Below are 19,734 nucleotides of genomic sequence, written 5' to 3'. Positions count from 1 at the left end.
ATACCATACAAAAAATGCTTAGCTGTCAGCTGTTCTTGGTCTCTCCCACAAAAGAAATGTAATCGCCGTGGCCAATTTTAACTACAGGTAAAGGTCTGAAAGATATTTTTTCCCTATAATTGTCATGAAACAGAAAGATAAGAAAGTGAACTAGATTAGTTCTCCACTGAAGGAAAGGGTGAAGCCAAAGATGAACTTTATTAAAGACACCAAAGGACCTACGTGAGAGAAAGATGTAGGAATTAACTACAAGAAAAGCTTTTACCAAAATTCACATTTTTAATACATATTGGCTTATCCAAGGATAGGGCATAGAGCCATGGGAATCCACTGTGCTCAGTCTTACCCATTCTGGCTTCAGGCTGGTCAAGATGTGGAAAGAGCTAGAAAAGTTTTACTCAGGCTTTTGGGACAGCTCTTAGAAATTTGTTGTATAAATATATTGCTGTATAAAGTTATCCTAGTTTGTAGTTCTCCAAAGCCAAGGAGTGAGGTTAGGAAGGGCTTTGCAGTATGCGCTGGTCAGTGGCTGGATATTACTGGGGGAAGGAGGGAGGGAAGGAGGAGTAGGTTTTTATAGCAAGAGCGCCACACTGCAGGGAACCCCTGTGATTGCAAACAACTTTCTCATGCTTGTCATTTTAAAAGATAGATTAAACCTGAGACCTTTCACACTAGCTGCCCAAGAGGATGACAGTTGCTCAGCAGCTGTGCTCTCAGGCACTGAGAGCTGAGCTTCCAAGGCTTGTCGTAAAAGCATCAACATAAAAATGAAAAGACTTCAAGGTGTTTTATCCCATCTGTATTATCTTATCTATTTTCTTTGCACACCACACATCTCTATGGCATCAAGCTGTGAATATATAATTCCTAAATCAAGCACCACAGATGGAAATAAAATTGAAATTAAAGCTCCTCTCCAAAAAACCTGCAACTGCCTGCAGGTATCTACAAGAAGTGGGAGTGTATATCCTCATTTTGAAAAAAAAAAAACCAAACAAGCATTAAGCTTGCCTCTCCGGCATTTTATGTAAAACAATTAGGACTTCATCTAGTAAGAAGCTCATTTTAGTGTAAGTTGAGAGCACTCATCTTCTCAGTGAATCAAGTCTTTTGTTCTACTTCTAACTTTTACTCTGGGAAAGTGCAAGAGGAAAATTATTTAACAATCTTTTCATTTAGCTCTGTTAAAGGGAAAGCCTTGGAAATTGAAATTCTTAATAAATAGAATCTATATTTTTTTTTTTACGTTTGTACCTATTCTCACGTTTTTCACCTGTGTAACTAAACTGGGCTTTGGCACACAGGACTATTTTTCTTTTCTTTTCTTTTTTTTTCCCTCCACTTTATGTTTACATTAAGGAAGTGATAGAGCCCAGGCTGTACAGGCAATATTTTACCAGTTTGCTCTGATTTCTCCTTCTTGGTGTTTTCTACAAGAGAGGAGAAGCCCTGACACATAAAGAGACTTAACTCTATACTTATTTAAAAACTTGCCTCCACATGCTCAGACAGCGTCTGTCCTCTCAAGTATTTAATATTCTGAGATATTGGAGCTCTGAGAATGGAGCCCAACAAGTGATTTTCATGTCTAATATTCTTTTACATGCTAATGCTTTAATGGGAAATGTGAAGCCTTGCACCTAAGAGGAATAGCCCCATGCCCCAGGACAGGCTGGAGGCTGACCAGCTGGAAAGCAGCTCTGCAGAGAAGGACCTGGGGGTCCTGGTGCACAACAGCTCGGACATGAGACAGCAATGTGTCCTTGCAGCAGAGAGGGCCAGCAGCCCCTGCATTGCAGCATGTTGAGGGAGGCAATCCTTCCTCTCCACTCATCACTGGTGTGATGCATCTGGAGTGCTGGGTCCAGGTGTGGACTCCGCAGTCCAAGGCACAGACAGGAGAGAGTCCAGCAAAGGGCCACAAAGATGATTAAGAGATTGAAGCATCTTTCCAGTGGAGTGAGGCTGAGAGAGCTGAGGTTGTTCAGCTTGAGGAAGGGAAGGCTTGGGGGGATCTGATCAATATGTACCTGATGGGATAGTGCAAGAAGGCAAAGCCAAACTCTTCTCAGTGGTGCTTAGTGACAGAAGCAGAAGTAGTGAGCACAAACTGAAACACAGGAAGTTCCATTTAAATGTAAGAAATTTTTTTTTTACTGTCTCTCTGAGTGTGGCTGGCAATCAAAGTGTACCGCTCTCTTATCCAGACCTTGTGACTGTGCAGATAGAGCACAAAGGAACTATAAGCTATGGCAGGGGTTTCTTAAGGAAGGATGTCAGTTGTACAACCAGGAGCATGGCTATGTTAATGACAGGAAGAGAATTGGACACCCTTGAAAAAAAATCTGTGATGGAAATCAGTTATTCTCTGAGCATGATCAGTGGACATGAACACTGCTTAGCATAATTTTTTGTGTACCTAGTATTGCTCTTGCATGTTGTGTGTTCTTTTCCTCTGTTGCATTTAGCATGTGTTGGAACATGCTCTCAGGAAGTGCTTCCACCAGAATTTAAACTGGCCGTAATAGGGATGGTGAGGTCCCATCTTCTGCCTGCAGTCATGTAGTTCTCATGTTCCCCTCTGGTTCCTCTGGTGCTTGGGAAGCTGTGTGGAAAGCTGACTATCTAGCTGGATTGCCCTTACAATATATACCTGTGTAAACACAGGCTCAGTTAGACCAGCTCACTAACCTAGCTCCTTGGTTTCATGAATGAATGTGCAAGGACTGGGCAGCAACAGGTTGAGGAATCAGGGGTGCTGCAACTCCCTGGTCTAAATCAGCTGGAACTGTATTTGAATACAATGCCCTAACCCTTTAATGTCATGTTCAGTTGTCTGTCAGTCTGAACAATAAGATTTTGACACCAATAAAGACTGAGCAGGCAGGGAAGCTGACACATGATGTAAAGGCAGTCACAGTCCTTCTTACAAACTGTCGTTGCATGCTAGTATGTGGAATGAACCAAGTCTTGTTTTTCTTCAGCTGCCTCTGACCTCTCCCTGCCTTTCTGCAGAGGCTTTTCCAGCTCATAGTTCTCTCGCAGGACACTCCATAGCTAAACCATTGCTTGTGTATATATATAAATGAACAGTAATGCACTGGAATATACATTTTTATTGCTATTTTCTAAAATACATTACAAGTATGGGGTTTTTTTTTCATTGTTTGAGTAGTACCAGCCAGAAAATTTTAGCTGTCAAAGAAATAAGTGGTGAACTCACATGCATATCTTCCAGCCACTTCTTTGTTTTATATCTGTTGTGTCTTCATAAAAAAAAATTCCTGCCTTCTCTAAAGCAGGCTGGACTTGCATTTTACTGTAGGGTCCTTGGTTTTTACAGAATTGATGCTCTGAGGTTCCTGTTGCAGAGGCTGGCAAATATAAACAAAGGTTTTATTGCCATGAGGAGAAAGGCTATAATATCTTGTATCTCTTTTGTTGTGTAGTCAGTGCTAAATTGTCACAGCCCCTGCCCAGAGTGAAGCGAATTAGTTCTCTTTTGCTGGTGTCAGAAGCTTCCCTTATGAAAACAGAGGGATCCCTATGGATTTGTGTCTTTGTCTTAACATCTAATAACGAGTGAAATTCATTGCAGTGGAGACACAAATAGGAGATGTCTCCTCTACTTGGCTTGTCCTCAGCTCCACTCCCAGACCTGCCAGAAGTGAGTATTTTTGAGCTTTTACCTCTTCATCAAGTTTGGTAGAAAGTGGCCTCTGAGTTCAAATACTTTCAAGGATAGATACGTAGATCTACACAAAGAGGCAAGATCACATAAGGCTCTTTTCCTCTGAAAATGAAGCTGAAAATGGATGTATCTTTGTGCAAGGGAAAAATCCACTCTTAGAGACTGATTTTTAGGACTAGAATAATCCTAATAGCAATGTGATGATTATGATGAGAGCCTTGACAAGAAGGAATGGACAGCACCTGCATAAAGAGGAGAAATCTGAGGATGGGCTAGTCTGGGTTGTAAAGCATGCTGTGAGAAAAAGGCAGCTGAGAAATGGATGAAAGTATAGTTTCCTACATACTTTGTTAGACTTTCACTGAAAGACCCTTCTGAGGCTGGATCTCTCCTACTCTTTCCCTCCTGGGAAGAAAGTGAAAATGCCACTCTATTTACAGTCTTCTCTAATCACTTCAGATTACCTGTGTCTCTGTGTGTGTGTGTTTGGGGTAAGACATACTTGCCCACATATGCTGATATATTCGTGTGCACAGTCAGACTTACATACAAGCATGTGATATGTTTTTCTATGCCAAATATTGCCAGTGACAGATTGCCATTAAAGATTGATGAGGCAACATGACGATTAACAGCAAGAAAGAATATGTTGGCTCATTCTCTTTTAAGCTAAAGTGTTTGATATTTTGTGAATTTTCAGTTTGTCATTTTATTTAATTTTTCATTGCAATAACACTAAATTCAATAGAGTTTTCAGATATATTTTTAATATGATATCCTAGTGATATTTTCACTATAGTGTCAAGCATGGCATGAACTAAAGAACCTTACTTTTTAAGGTACGTTTGACCGTGTGAAATTAGCACTGACAAACCAAATTTGATTTGCTGTTCATGATCAGAGGAAGCAGAAGGGTGACTACTTATTCCTTATATATTCATCTGAAGTTATATGCCTTCATCAGGATTCTGTTTAAGTTTTCTTGAAAACAGCCTTCCAGATGTTTTAACAGATGAGTATCTGTAACTCCAGGGACAGAAAAGTCAAATTTTCAAGGTTTCACAATGTGATAGGTTAATACAAACTAGAAAGATGAACTTTTTCCATACAACGTTAGCATGCATTATTCTTCATATGGAATCATTAGCACTACTGGGAGACTATCTCACTCCCTTTCTGTCTATTTTCTTTCTTTCTTCTTCCCTCAGATAATAAGATCATTTCTCCTTGGTGTCTTATTCAGTCTCTCTTCTTTCTGATTCTGACTCAGAAACTATGCTTTATTGCCAGATTATGGGTTTAGTGTGATGCTGGCCTCTCCTATCTGTGGTAAATGGTTGAGAAAAAGAGCCAATTCAAGATAAGGATCAGATGGAAATTTTTTGACATTACATTCTGGTGTGGTGCAATCTAAATATTTTTCTAAAATAACTTTTTGTTGATGTTCTAATGAAACCATAGGATACATCTAATGAGCCCTTCTTGACAGATAGCCTTGAACTGGAAATTTCCCAGAGTTTTTGCCAGTTTGCTTACCTGATGGACTACAGCTCCCAGTCTCCTCGGCTTTGAAACACAACTCCTCCAAAATAACGGACTACTGTGAAGATGAGGATCTGTTCTGGCTTGCAGCAAATTGTGAATTTTATTTTCCAAGAGGGAAAAAAAGCATAACTTGAAATATATCTAAATACTCTTTTGTGCTTTTGTGCTCTGTTAAGCGTATTGAGTCCTTCTCAGACTGATGTCAGCTTGTGTCTTTAAACTTAAAGTCCCTGTTTCTGACATACAATGAATAAACCTGAAGTAAATGTTCATATAAAAAGAAGGAATGCATACGTAAACTTCTGTTTTTACTTGTCCGTGACAGGGTGCAATGAGGGGCAGCTGCTTCCTAAAGAATAGAGAGTTGAGGGTGAAATCAGCCCAGACAGTGTCCTCACTGATGGGACTCGATCTCAAAGGGTCTGAGCATGGTGAGGCAGGGCTGGGTGGAGGTAAGAGGGTCCATTGAGAGCACCCAACATGGCAAGCAGTGAACCAGGTCAAGAGTCCAGCCGGGAAGTCCAGGCAGGAACAGAAGGAGATGGGGCCAGAGTGAGGACTAGCGATGCAGCTACAACATACAGCTGAGGGGTCCAACCCAGAAACAAGTTACCTACAATGTAGGGCCTGGATTCATCCAGGGGGCTGGGATGGACACAGGGCTGGAGACTGGTACTCCTGTGGCATTGCTGGGGCAGGGGCTGACAACTCCAGGACGAGCAGGAATGGGGCTCCTGGGCCTGTGGGCAGGGGATACATCTTTCCTGGATCCATGTTAGAAGACCGCACACAGATTAGGTGTGATCTGATTGTGTGGACTGACTGTCCTTTAGTAGCTAGAGCATGTCCTGCACCTATGGAGCTCATATCCCAATTTAATGTCATCTGAAAGAAGTGCCGTTCCTGCATTTTGAGTCCACTTTGCATTGTGAACTAGAGCATGGTAAGTGGGGACAATCTGGAGATTTTCTTCAAAAATACACTCCTGATCTGAACTAAAATTCTAAAGTAAATGACCCAAAATCCCTCTTTAGCTTTTTCCCACAAGAGTTTTATCTCTGGCAATTTCGTCATGGAGGAGAACGGATAAGGCTTTGAGCAGATTCTCTAGCTTCTCTTATCTCCAGATTACCTCTATTTTTTGAACTTCAGAAATACCATAGAAAAGCACCCAGAAAACTGATGCTTAAATCATACTAATGTAATGTCTGAGACATCTTGTGCTGCCTGGACAATGCTAGGCTGAAAAGTAGTTCCCTTCGGTGTAAATACCTCCAACAGGCAGACCAATTAGAAACCACGGAAGGAAGCAGAAATACTTAACAACGATGCAATCAGGTAATGGCAGGGAGAGACATAAGTGCTGTCTGTTCCTTGCTAAAGTTCAGAACTGCTGCCACCTTTGAACCCTTTAGCTCAGACTTCAAACTTAAAAAGCAAAGAGATACGCACAGTGTCCCTCAGAGGCTTTTAAGTTCTGTGGGTCTCCTGAAGTTCGTGTTGAACTTCACAGGTGGAGGTCAGGTGTCATCCTCCTTAATTGGCATGTCTCTGCCAGACTCGCAATCTGACAGTGATCCATCCAGGTGGATTGTTTTGCAGGCAGAGTGACTAACTTATCTTTGCTATCCCTGTGTAATTTATCTGACTCAAAATGAACTTTATGAGTTTGGCCCAGAAACAAGGCAAAGATTTGGGCCAGCTTCTTCTACTGCAGGGGGTGGCTCACCTCTACTCATTAGCAACCCATGAATTTATTAATGGATCTAAATATAGCCAGTGACCTTCTGTGACAGATGGTGAATCATGTCTTACTTCCAGTGCATAAATTAACATTTTAAAAGGCTTTTTAAAACACTGTTGATTTTAGCGAGTGAAACATAATAACAAGGATTTGCTGAAGTTTGATGCCCTAAGTTTGGAGACACTGAAAATTCATTATCTGAGGAAAAATCTAGTATTAGTGTGCCATTAAGAAGGACATTGCAAGCTGTTGTTTGTTTTAGAATGATGTATGGTTTATGATGCTGAAATTGCCATCACAGACAAGTCACGATGATTTGCCTTGAAGATGATTTATGAATCATGACTCCAGAGGAAATAATTTGTCTCACATGGCCTGGTGAAGTCAATTCCCTTGGCATTTGCTTTCATCAGGACGGGTATCTCATGGCTCTCAAAATTTTGATCTAGACACTCCTAAATCCCACCCCTTTGATTTAATAAAATGAAGAATTTTCCCATTGATTTGGACATGGAGGGGTTAGTTATGTTTTCTTTTAGCCCATTTTTTTTTTTCATACCATGTTTAATCAAGATTACCAAAATGTGGTAACACAGAATGATGTAGATAAGTGAGAGGAGCTTAAGTTACATATCTGAGCACGAGTGTGTGTAGGCATTTTCTCTCCCCCTGAAAAAGAGTTGCATTTGCACAATAAGAACAATACACACAGACTGAGCCATAAGCAACTATTCAAACCACGAGACACAAGTGTTATATACAGCTACTATAGTTTTATTATGCCTTTTCTCCATTTATATCATATATGGGATAATGGCCATCATTGTAATCTCTCGCACTGGAGCAGCAGCCTGCTAATTTTGAACGCCAGTGAGAACAGAGAACAACCAGATGCACATTCTTGCCCTTCCCTCACTCCTCTTCCAGCTGCAGGTGGGAGAATCTTTCTCTTGGATACAGAGATGTTGCCTGATGAGATTTGGATTCTTTTTCTTCAACTTAACTACTTCTTTGTCTGAGTCACTGAGATATTTTCATGAACTGGTGATATGTGAAGCCTGGAGGAAGCACAGAGGATGTTAAGTATTGTTCTTTTTAAATATAAGCAACCCAGATAAAAAAAATGTATTTAGATGGATGCAAAACTATTCAGCCCCTCTCTTTGCCCTATATCCAAAATTAGAAATTTCAGATTCTGACAGTGAGCTTAGAGATCTCATTACGTTGTAGAGCAAGAAATCCCAGTAGAACCAGAGTACCTTGTACATCGTATATAAGATGTGGAGCCCCCAAGAAATCCTCACAAATTCCTGCACTCCTTTTTCTCTGTGAAAGAAATGCACCTATTCCGATATGTCAGGATGCTGAAGAGGAAGGGACAAGATCTGGCCTAAGGCAGTTTGGTGCTGTTATTAGTAAACATGAAGTAATGACAGAATATGTACAGACTTCTGGGCTTATAGTGTAATTACACTAAGAAAGCAGATCTAAAAGTAATTAACTAGTAAGCTGCAGTACTGTTTAGAAGATAGAAAAGTCATATATTCATCTCATAATTGCACAGATACCACATGAAAATTAATTACCATGTAATTATATGATCAGTATTTACCGTGTTCAAATAGTATTTGTGTCCCTTTAACTTGAAGTGCCACTTTGATTTTAAAATATTAAATCACTAAACCTCCTGTGACTGTGATCTAAATCTAGAGTAGTAATCGCTGTGTGTGGTAAAGCACGTAAAAAAAAAAAGTCGCTGAATGCTGAATGACCCAGTTCACTTTCGACTTGCACAATTTAAAAAATATTGTGGCTAATGGAATTTCACTGAGTGTCCCTGTTTTGGATTATTTTTTCATGTTCTCTTTAAAGTATTTCTGTTTTGACAGACCCAGAGGTTTAATCTAGCCTAGCTCAAGACAGCAATTAAGCATATGCTCAAACCCAGCTAATCTGCTTGAAGACAGGAGGTTTAGAACATACTTTAAGGTCAGGGCAGGATTCAGTGCTGTGTTACACAGGAGTAACTCAAGACTCTGCCCTTATGTTTTCTCAGAGGTAGCACAACAATGTTCAGCAGTGCTGACAAAGCTTAATATGCTGCTCTAAAAAGGAGGTTCAGGTTTTGGCTGACACGAGGTTACTGCTGCCAGAGGAACAAGAGGAGCAGAAGAAAGGGGATGGAGATGGATGAGGAGCTAAGGGACAAACCCTGAGAAAACCATCTTGCTGTTCTAGTTGTGACAAGAGGGATGACAATGGCAGAACACAGCGTTTGAAGCTTTTATGGAGGTCAGAGCCCCAAGCGGTGGCCTTCATCCTTCACCCTCTCCTGGGGGGCAGCAGCAGAGCAAGATGATTTTTTAGGGCTCTGAAATAGTAATTTTGAGCAGTAAGACATATCCAGCTCATCTTCCTCAGCAGTGTCCTGCCCAGGGCATCTGCCTGCTTTGCCTGTGCCTTGGTCTGCTTTGTTTTCTTGAAGTGAGAGGTATTTTTGTTTTATGTTGGTACCGTACAGTTGCTTTGCACATCAGATCCTGGGTAGTGGCTTGTTACCATGTCTTGGCATTGGAAAGCAGAGATTGCTTTTTGAGTTGAGAGGAAAATCTAGTCTCTGTTGTTTTCAGTTGTCACTGAAATTTAATTGCTGTGGGAATGTGTTTATGATAATATCTGCCCTATAGTAATTTCTCAGAGACCATCAGATATCAGTGATATTTGCAAGGTGACAATATCCAATAATTCATCAACACTTCAGATGATAGGACAGAAAGATTTTGCCTGCTCTGAAAAAAGGCGTGAAAATTAATACAATAGCAGCACAGAGCAAGTCACTGACGCAATGGAAATCGATAAACTAAAGAGGAAAAGTCTATAAAACAGTGTCTGAAACTTTATAAGGCTTCCTCCCGCTCCCTGACTTGTTCTTAATACCTAGTTACAAGTGGTATGTTCCATCAGTGCTTTGCATATATGGACACTTGCTTAGTGCTCCACACAGGTGAAACTTGGATGACTGCACACAATGCAAGGCAGCACAGAATAAGAAGGATGCCTTCCCAGAATCCTGAAGCAGAAATGCGAAGATCTTTGTCATTGATTGTTCCTCTAAGGCAACATTTTTTTTTACTGACCTCTCTTTGAAATCTACATAATCTAGAACTACTGGAGAGCAAATATGATTTATACAGAAAATACAAATCTAGAATGGTGTGGTATGGCTGGCTACTCCTAAACTCTCTTAATCTTTGGAAACTGAAATACCAGGTCTTGTTCTGAAATCTTCTACTTTCAGTAACTACAAAATCAAAGGCTAGAGAGGGCTATTGTTTTCCAGAGCCAGCTAGAAGTGATATCATCCCTGATGCTCCACCTTACTATAGTTCACATTTTGCTGTTTATAACTTGCATTTTTTTCAATTGTTTCTTTTTCTTGGGTGCATCTTTGGAGCACTTTTCCCAGTCTGGTTATAGTATATGGAAGTAGCTATGTGAATGGTTTTATTCATTATCCTTTGATTAGCTTATGAAGACATCTATTCAAACACATGGGTAGGTCATCATTTTTGTGCTGACAGCATGAAAGGACACACAGTGCTGGACAAGAAAGCTAAACTGTGTATGGATATTCATAGTTTCATATTTTTTTAAAAAAAAGAAAGAATGAAAGACACCCCCTCCCCAAGCAATTCAGAATGCATGAATACAGAGTGTCTTTCACCCCTTTCTTTTTCAACTAAAAGTCTTGCAGTCTCCGCATTCAACACTCTGCTGTCAAATGAGATTCATTTTTCATGCTGACAACTAACAAGCATGGTGGATCAAACTCTTATGTAAAATCTATATAAATCCTTATATAAAATCAATAAGTTTACTCAAGTTAGACCAAAATTACTTGATTTTGCTTACTGCTTTTGGTCCCAAGCTCTCCTGGGTCTCAGTGGGGGATTTGTTTAAATAAGGCTTGTTGTGTGTCCTCTCCTTTGTCTTTCACTGTTTCAATTGTTCTCTGCTCTGAAAATCTAAGTTACTAAGCCACTGATTTCTACTGCCTTTCTACATTGGACTAAAGAATGGTATGTTTAAAAAATCAAAATGGCACTCATTAATCATCAATAGAGTGAGAGTTACCTCTGACCATGAGCAATGAGTGGGATAGAAAGTCTTCTTTGAAATCACATTGTGGCTTTTAAACATAAACACTTGTTTACTCAAAAAGTACTTTGGGATTAAGCAGAATGACAGTTTCTTTAGGAGTCCTTGAGAAATTATTTGTCCACTTTGTTCTGTTTATCACAAGCTGATCAAGGGGGAGAAGCTGTCCATAGTTTTGTTTTCTGAGTGAGGTTTTGGAGGACCATATCAAATATTGAGCTAGAGTGGCCATGTTTGTCCTTTGTTTGTACCAATACAAATCCAAAGGGATTGTTGATTGAGGAGTTACTGTAGATTTACAGCAGTACAAAGAGGAGGACTGAGGGTGGAATGGTGCATCTGTATTTGCATGTTTACAGGAAGGCATTTATGAAAAGGTCTACAATATGAACCGACATATTCACACACTGATAATGAACTAACAGATGTGGAGCTCTTGCTACTTTTTAGTTTTTTTGCTGTTTGTCACAGCTCACATCGGGCACTCATCTTTAAATATTATAAAAAATAATAATTTTGAAGCATATATCCTATTTTCAAATTTTTGATTAAAAAATGAAATGTAATTAAGCATGTTGGTTGGGACAAGTTAAAAATGAAGGTGGGCATATATTTTAGTGTTTTTGATTGATGAAATCCATACCTGTGATGGAGAAACAATCTATGATCTGTTGCTCATAGATTAAAATGACCACACTACATGAAACTGATCCGGGATGCTGAAAACACTTTCAGGAACCCAGTCATAAAAAGTAAGCAGCAGGAAGTGATGTGCTTTTTCAGGCCCTGATACAGGCTCTTGTTTTGCAGTAACACATAACACTTTTTCCCCTCAAGTTCTTTTGGTTGGGTTGTCTAATACTCACTAAGGCATCTATGTAACTGGCAGGATTTCCAGATGGAGCTGGGCAATTAGTGTTACCGAGTATCTCTGAAAACCAGGGCACTTAGATAGTTCCATAGTTCTTAATGTTAAGGCTAATATTAAAATTTATAAACTTTGGTTATAGTCTTTTGGAATTCTTCAGAGGGGGAATTATATTCCCTAGTCTTACTGAAAATAGGAGCTGTGGGTCATAAAAATAGCACCTGCTGAGACAAAGAGACAGCCTACATAATTTCTGAGAAGATGGTGCAGCTACCGCCAGTACTGCAACTGTGTCTTACACTGTGTAATGTGTTGCAATTAAGGATACGTGCCTGAAAATGCGATATAGCCTTCTGCTGGCTTTCCCACAGGCAGATTAAGAGACAGCTTTTTCATACAATTACAGAAAGTCTTTCCCTAAAAGTGTTTTTGGAGACTTCTGTTTCTGAAGCTAAAAAGCATCAGAATAACATTCATTATATGTTCTTGACACGAATTTTAGGTACCTTTATTTTGATGCTTCTTTAAAATTTAAACAAAAGCACAGCAACCAAATTAAATCACATGGAAGATAATATTCATACTAGGAAAAAATATTATGCAGTGACACTCAGGATAATATTGTTGCCAAAGATTGTGTTCTCATTTCTAACAGCAGCATCACACATTATTAACCTAATAATAATATTAACTGTATCAGCAGAGCACTTTGACACGCAAAGCTTTGTCTGCGTGGGACATATTGCTCCACAAAAAAAAAAAAAAGTAGAACACTTTTATGGCATAACAGAAAAAGTCAGCATGAGATAGCACCTTTTGTCTCCAAAACACTTAATAAACAATAACAGACACTGTAAATATCACTACCCTTATTCCTATAGGTGAAGAGAATATAATTTACTTTCACACTGTCATGAGTCATTCTGAGAAATTTCAGGACTGCTCAGTTTCATTTTCTGTGCTCTTGACAAAAATAACATAGCGATGAACAAACTAATGTTATAGCCTCTTGAACACAATTATTTCTAGCTACAGACTACTTACACTACTTGCACAATGTGAGTTCTGTGTGTAGAAAAAAAAAGAGAAGGTAGGACAGCACATGTAGTATGTAGTATTCATGCACATATAAAACCGAGAGAGAATGAATTAGATGTGTAAATTATTTCTTCTTTATCAGAAGATTTATATTTCATACTCACAGTCATAGTCATTTAATCCAGATGTTTAGTGCTATGGTTGTACAAACTGTTACGCTTAACTTCACATTTATTTAGCCAATTATAATTAAAACCAATTATTCATATGAGGCATATAGCATTTTTAATCTAGTGCCAATAACATGATTACTGCCCGAATAAAAATGCACAGAAGATATCATAGCACAAAAACTGACTCCTATAAAGGAGGTTAATAGCTTGCTTTATTATTTATTGACGCATATATGCATTATCTTTAACCTTGTTGCCTTTCCAGAACATGGCCGATGTATCCTGCACTTCAACACACTTCTTATGGTAAAAAGCTGGAAAACTAGGAACATATTTATGCAATCATTTTGTATAGCAATTATTTCAGGTTTTCTAACAATGAATTGTGCAAGTAGTATTAGTTGAATAGTGAATATTAGTAAATCTAATACTAGATGAACTCATTGAGCTAGCCAGACACAAACCAGCTAGATTTAAAAGTTTGATATGATACAATATCTGGGTTGTTTTTTTTTTTTTCAGATCAGTGGAAATTACAGTAATGTACAGTTCCACTTGAAAAATTTGTTAACTTTACTTGCTTTGTTCCAGACTATTTCTACACCATTATTCGTAGAGTAATTTCCAAAAGCTGAGTTCAGGCTGGGTTGGAAGTGGGGATACTCTGCCTTATCTGCATTTATTAAGATTGAACTCCTTTCTGTTTAGAATTTTGATTGATTTCAGAAAAATGTTTACTGCAACAACAAGATGACTGTGTATTTTGAGTGCAAAGACAAGTGGCTGAAAAAGCCTGTTGAGCATAGTTAAGTATTTTGCTAGATAAGTGGAGCGCTTGATAAGCAGGAAAGTTTGAGGGTGATTTCATTTACCCACATGTAGAACTCATTATAGGTTCACTTTGAAACCCCAGATCTCCAATGGCAGTTCTGACTTCATTCTGGTTCTCAATTCCCTTTTAACAAAGGCACAATACCTGTCATAGCTTGATGAGAAAAGAAAAAGTTTTAACAACATGACCGCTTGACACAGCTACAGATGATGGAATGTTTTATGCTTTGAAAGGTTTTTTTTTCTTACATCTAGATCTGAACAAGGTGTGTAAGGAGACTACACTGTAGCATGATGAGGTCTAAAGGTTTTAGCAACATTAGTGTTGGAAGCCCTCATGAGTAATCAGACTAAAAGTCAATCATTCAGGTCACACTGTGTTTTGATAGACCAGACAAAGAAAAAAGCTTCAAAGATTTGTAGGAGTTTTAAGATGACTTATCTGTGCCATTTTATAGCTATCTTCACATTCAAGGCAAAAGAAAGAGAAAAAAAAAAAAGAAAATGATAAGAAGTAGTAATTATAGTCTTAGACATATAATAACATTGCATGTTTAATCAATTAAGTTTTAACAATATTTTTTTAAGTATTCTTGCATGTGTGTGTTAAAGATATAGAGTGAGTAAAAAAGGCAAGGAATGTGATTCACTGTAACCAATGAAGAATTCTCTGAATGTTTAGATCTAGAAGTTATTGTAGGTTTGTTTCTACTGTCTTCCTGCCAGTCTAATACAGTTGCTTTCATTTGAGTAGAAAACTTTAAAGGTAAAGATATATTACAAAATTCCACTAAAGTTTTGAACCATATCACAAATATATACATGTGTTATATACAAAATATTTCGTTAATACTGCAGCAGATTGTTTTGTATCTCTATAGAAGCTTCATAATAACGATAATGCAAGTTATAAAAAAGTCTGCAGTAGGCCTTCAGTCTTTCAGTCTGGATATATCATAGTGAAATAGAAATACCTGATAAAAATACAGAATTTACATGTTAGTCTGTAGTAGAACATAGAAGCTTGCATAGCTGACCAGATCAGTAATCTGTCTACCCAATCCATTGGCCTATGTCAATGGAGTTCAGAGTTGCAAGGTCTATACAGGTACTAAATAAATCTGTGTCACGTTTTGGGAATTCTCCTCCCTCCTGAGATAGCTCCTACAAAACTACTGCAAGAATGCTCCTGTAGGCAAAGAATATGGATGAATGCAAATGCGGCCATCAGCCTGGCAATACAGAGGCAGCCAGATAAGTTACACGCTAAGTAGACACCGATTTTGTTTTTGTTTTTGTGGGGAAACTTGTCTGCAATACAAGTTCTGCATTTGCATGAGTAAGGCTCCATATGGCTCCATACGACAGCTATAGCCCCGAACTAGAGTCCCAGGTAGGATTTAAAAATATCAGTAAAAGCCTGTAGCTTGATATCCTGGCTTACAGCATTAGACTATAAATAGTTCTATACATACTTCTACAGACATATTTTTATACTTTTACAGACACTTGTTCCACCTGTGCTTTAAGCCAACAGGATACTAGCCAGCTTTAAACTGAAAATGTCACGCTTGGAGCAATATTGTAAGCCTTGCTCAGAGCAAAGTGCTGCCTAATGAAGCTATGTGGTTCCTCGATGAGACCTTGCTTGCATCCCACCAGCTCTGAGTACAAGCAGAACAAGCTCAGGGCTGTCTACAAAACATCCAGCAGATCCTGAAATGAGGCAAATTACAAGCTCTTAACTGAAAACTTGAATAATGGATAACTCCCCAATTTTGATAGCAAGGGTAAGACCAAACTGTATTTGAGAAACAGTAACTTTAAGCCAGTATTTTTGCGTAATTGTGGAGTGCTTTTATGTAGGACCAGTGCTGCATCCTACTGTGTGAGTACAGCATGGATGTAATTGAGGGTGATGAACAGACCTCAGGTTTGAGTAACATAATTTTAAAATTACTTTTAAAATTTTTAAACATTCCAATTGTATTAATGTGCAGGGTCTTTTTGGGATATGGAATCAACATACATCTGTCTTTATGTGCATACATAATACATCCACGTATTTGTACTTCTGTGTGCCTTTATTCTTATTCATAGGTGCTCCTGCAGAAAAATAATGAATGCATTAGAATAAGAGGGGAAGTTAACATAGATGCTGGAGGCAGAAGGCAGAATGCTTTCAAAAGTGTCAGGTGAAGGTAAATTTAACTGCCTGATGCAAATTTTGATGAATAGTCCATTGTTTGTTTTTCAGGGTTCATACTTGTATCATTCACAGATATTCTCTTACCGCAGGCAGAAATCATGTGGGAAGAAATCCTGAAATCCTTATGCTTTAGCCAAGCAAAGCTGTCAGAGAGATCAATTGTTCCTGAGTGGATTCAGACCAGCAAAACATGCTTGTTATCTGCTGTTTTCCACAAATTCCATAGGATATTAATATGCTGAATGTAGATTTTGGACGTGATTAGGTCTTGCTGTGCAGAGAAGTGCAACAGAGGGGTTTAGACTCGTTGATGCCCAAGGCCTCATCTCTTCACGCCTCTCTCCTCTCCACGCTGCATTAGCATAGGGCAGCTGAAGGAAGGGGAGGGGAGGGTCTCTGTGACAAACGTGCTGATTTGGTTGTTTTCTCCCAAAGCACGGCAACCACCAAGGATTGAATTCTCATTTTCTGAATATCAAGATTCAGACTGCTGTGCTCCTCGGGCAGTACAACTACATGCTGCTGGCTATTCAGGGCTTGTCATAAATCGACAGTCTCGCCCTTAAAAAATGCTGGATTTTCCTGAAGTGAGAAAAATGCTGTTGGAGAGAAGAGGGTCACATTTCAAAGTGCTGTAAATAGCTTAGCTCTGTTAAACTTGGTGGAATTTGACTGCTAACACCAGTTCAGGATTTTGATAATATTTTGGCAGAAATGAGCCTTGAGGTTCAGACATAGTGAGCTCGTTGTTACTGTTATTTTCTCTCTACGTTTCACAGCAGGGAGAAATGAAATGAGTGTGAAATCTTGTTAGCTATCGGAAGACCATCTGCATTTTCTTAATGAATGCTGCACTCCTCTTGGAACCATGAAATATGCAATATAGTGTGTTGATTCTAAAACAAATTGTGCGGAATTTCAACTTTACATATACACTGAACCTTCATTTATTTAGCAGATTCTCCTGTGAAATCTACCAATGTGATATTAATCGTTTAGCAACTGCTACAAGAAAGAGCTCTTAGAAGGCTTGGCTTAATGGCTTGCATTGGAGTAACTACTTAGTGGCTATAGGCACTTGATTCTATCCAGTAAGGAATTCTGAATTTTACCTCATTACTTTTTATGACGACTACATCATTTAGTGTAAACCTTTCATTGGTTGCAAGCAGCCTATCCATACTATAGCTATAAAACACAAGGATGGGGAAGGAAGTATTATACGTGCAGTCTACCAGAAATCCTTTGAAATCCTGTGAGGAAACTTTCAAATATTACCAAATGTTAATGCAGAATAGCAGTAAAATATTCAGCTGAGTTTCACAAATGAAGATGGGTATTTCATAGGTGTCCCAGAAGATGAATGAAATGTCAAGCTTATAAGCTATTAAGTATTAGACTTCTTAGGTTCTGAATTCAGAATTCGTGTGGTTTAATTTTTGCATTATCATTAACACAATGATGCGACACATTGAGATTTCACATAATGTTTTAAAAACCAAGATGGCATGAAATATGGTTGAGGGATAAAAGACAGGCTATACCAGCAAATCTCTGCTGCTCACTTTTACCAAAATAATTGCACTTCGTTATGTGATTATTGTGGGATCTGGGACAGGTTCTCAACTCCTCAGAGCAGATGAATACCTGAGCCACAACCTTGTTGGAAAAGGAGACAGACATGAACTCCCATTATAGAGCTGCCTGGCCTTGGTTTCCATGAAAAGAAAAGTTTGTACTACTACTGAGTAGAAGATGACCCCTGGTGCACTTTCTCACAGGTTGGACAATGAGGGGCCAGGGCTGAAAAAGGTGTCACAAATTATACCTGCACTGTGAGTTATTTGGCCAGGGAGACAACTTTTTGGTAAGTCCAATTAAATTCTTTGCTGTATGTACCCAACACTTTGAAACATTAAATGATCCCAAATTAAATTAACTAACTGCTTGCATATACAATGCTAATTCTGAGTGTAAAATGTTTGCAAAACTAACCACAGTGGTGAATGTAGAAAGCTGCTTTTGGTTATAACTTTTTCTTACATGATAAGACAAAAGTTTCTTATTGATTTGTATTCCTGGACATGGGACCATGCCTTGGAGGAACTGCCACATATGCATCTACACAGGTGAAAGGTATGAGGATTAGGGCATCCTACAATACTCTGAGTAACAGAACGTTTGATTCTCAGAGACCTTACCATTTGGTCCTTGGGAAGCACAGGTCCAGCATCGAAGCTCAGAGTGATATTCCTGTATTAAAGCATTGCAGAGAATGAAAAGGGAAAGGAGCCAGGGGTTCCTTGCTTAACTGTTTGACACTGATAATCAATGAAGCAGTAAAAAAAAAAAAGAAAAAAAAAACTGTGGCAAAAAATAAACAGTGTGTACCTATGTTTATTTGCCTTTGTTGTGATGGTCCCTTGTCTTTGTGGAAATAAGAATTGTTTCCGACCATGATAGTGTTGATCCAAGAATTTTATTGTAATGGCAAATAGAGAGTAGATGTATATATGGATTTTTGGAGTGAGATGGATTTGGGGGACTCCAAATTTTTTTTTATTTTTCAAGATAAATCTTTGTATGTGCTTGCACAATAAAGGATCTCTGAAATACTGACTTGTGTGATACATGCATTCCACAAAGAAAGCTGATGCATTTTGGAAATGTAGGCGAAGGGCAGATTCAATGAACTGCTACATTCAGGACATGTTCAAATGAACTGCTACATTTGTTAATTACCACTGTTATATTCTCTGCTTGGGCTGTATGAATAATCGATTTTTTTGGTTCAGTAGCCAAACTGAAAAATTTAAAGTTAGGGAAAAAAAAAAAAAAAGAAGAAAATAAGATGCGTGTGGGTTTAACTGAAATTAGCATATTTTCAGGTTTCTCACTGAAAACAAAGCCAAAGCAAAGTTTGCATTTGATGCCAAATGAGAGATTCAGTTTCCTACTTGGGTCATATTTGGCAAAAACAAATCAACAGAAATCTCAGGTAAAAATTAGGTACCAGGTAAAAGCTCTACTCGGTGTGGAGGCCTTCCTTTTACTGAATACAGTAATCCAGTGTTGTTCCTGTTCTCATGCTTGATCTCTTCACTGTGATTAAATGGGATTGGGAACGTGGAGGGAGAAAAGAAGCACCTCATATTTGAGTGGGCTTGGCAGTTCCTCGTCCTTTTCCTTCTCCTTCTTTCTGTTTGGCCTTGAAATTCTCCATCACAGAAGTCCCTCACTGAGCAAAGGAGTGCATGAAAATCAGACAGAAACCCTGAGGGTCCCTGCCACAGAGGACAGAACACACACCGTTTCATAAAAGGACAGGATGGAGGATTTGAGGACAAACGGACGAACTTTTGTCAGGGAATGGAGACATTGTTTGATGGGAGGAGTGGACAAAAGGAATCTGTGATTGACTTGTTTTTCAGTGAGCAGAAAGGCTCTGTGAGAATATGCACTTCAGGGAGAGGA

Source organism: Chlamydotis macqueenii, chromosome 3 (genome assembly GCF_036417535.1).
Source record: "Chlamydotis macqueenii isolate bChlMac1 chromosome 3, bChlMac1.mat, whole genome shotgun sequence".
NCBI lineage: Eukaryota > Metazoa > Chordata > Aves > Otidiformes > Otididae > Chlamydotis > Chlamydotis macqueenii.
This window is presented reverse-complemented; position numbering follows the sequence as displayed.